This window comes from Octopus bimaculoides, chromosome 6 (genome assembly GCF_001194135.2).
Source record: "Octopus bimaculoides isolate UCB-OBI-ISO-001 chromosome 6, ASM119413v2, whole genome shotgun sequence".
In the NCBI taxonomy this organism is placed as follows: Eukaryota; Metazoa; Mollusca; class Cephalopoda; order Octopoda; family Octopodidae; genus Octopus; species Octopus bimaculoides.
The window spans coordinates 29,685,340-29,687,266 of NC_068986.1; positions in this window are offsets into that span (position 1 = coordinate 29,685,340).

The window sequence follows — 1,927 nt, forward strand, 5'->3', positions numbered from 1 at the left end:
TCTTTAACCCGGGCAAAGCCGGGTATTTCTGCTAGTTTTCTATAAAAGCAGGTAGTAATTTTATCTTATCCTTATTCTTTGTGCAATTTTTGAAGAGTGCAGTTCGATTTTAACAATTCAAAGCTACAATGGAAATGACAGAGGAGCATGTTCAGCATATTTTGCTTTATGAGTTCAATAAAAGCAACAACGCGAAGGAAAATGTGAGGAATATTAATGCAGTATAAGGAGATCGGACAATAAGCCTAGAAGACGAGCCTCGTCCTGGAAGATCTGTAGATCTCGACGAGTACGGCCTGCAAACCCTAGTAGAACAAAATCTCATCGTAACTGTTGAGGAACTAGCAGAGAAGCTTGGCTTTGATCAATTAACCAGTGCTAGAAGAAAACCAACCATCTTTGGTTTCAAGACGAAAAGTGTTCTTCCATCAGGGTAATGCTCAGCCACATACAGCATGGATGACATTCTAAAAGCTGGAGCAGTTTGAATGAGAAACGATGCCCTACCCACCTTATTCGCTGGACATTACCCCATCTGATTATCATTTATTCTGCAGTCTTCAAAATCATTTGGACGGAAAAAATATGAATTCTATAGACGAGGTCAGAACAGTACTGGAGGATTGAAAGAGGGGCCTTGCCAGTCTACCAGATAGATGGAAGAGCATTGTAGAAAATGAAGGAGAGTTAGTTCGATTAAAAAACAACTTTATATCTTAATTTTGAAAAATAAAAGTATAAAAAAAAACTCCATTATTTATGGGATGACCCAATATATATATATATTCAGGTGTTGGACAAAATAATGGAAACACCTAGCACTATAGCATCATAATTTTGAAATAACTATAAAACCGTCAAAAGCTTGTTTCATTTTATAACAGACTTACAAAGAATAACTCCTGTGGGTCGATCTGTTCGACTAAAGGCGGTGCTCCAGCACGGCCGCAGTCAAATAACTGAAACAAATAAAAGAATAAAAGAATTACTACTACGTTCCAGAGTTCATGTTCCGCCGCGGTCAACGTTGCCTTTCGATCTTTTGGAATCGATAAAATTAAAGTACCCGCCAAGTACTGGGTCCGACGGTATCGATTAACCCATCCCACCCGCCTCGAAAGGTCTGGCTTTGTTCCTAAATTAGAAACCAATGTTATTATTATTATAGCTGTTGTTGTTGTCGCCGTGGTTGTCGTAGTCGTCGTGGTCATCACCGTCGTCGCCATCATGGTCACCGCCGCCGTTATGTGTTTTGTAGCCGAGGTACTCTTCTCTCCTCGAAACCTAAACGAAGGACCGTGTTCATTGTGAACGGCAGCCTCTAAAGAGACATGTCTAGAACAAGAGAATAAGTCTACCTAATGAATCTTATCTGATTCACCTATCCAGGTGTTCCTCCTCATAAGAGTCTCAGTGGATTCTCAAGTAGACTTAGCCACTGCTATAACATTCTCGTTGAGATCCACTTCACTGATTCCGCCGCTTAACCAACCTGTCTATCTCTTCGCTCTTCTCCTCCTCACAACTACGATGTCAGTTTCTGTGTATGGTGTTTGTGTGTGCGCCTACGTCTGCGTATATGCGTGTATGTGTGTATGAGTGCGTGTGTGAATGTGTTTGTGTGTGTGTGTGTGTGCGTCTGTATATATGTGCGTGTATTTGTGTATGTGTATTGAGTGCGTGTGTGTACCTGTGTGCATTTTTGTCTGTAATGGACATACATGTGTGTTTGGAGAGAGGGAGCGACAGAGAGAGAGAGAGAGAGAGAGAGAGAGAGAGAAGCAGACAGACAGAAAGAGAGAGGAAGAGAGAAAGAGCTAAAAAACACAAACCCCACATACTTACTCTTATATGTATATAGACCTATATATATATATAAATATATATAAATATATACATATATACATATACATATATATATATATAT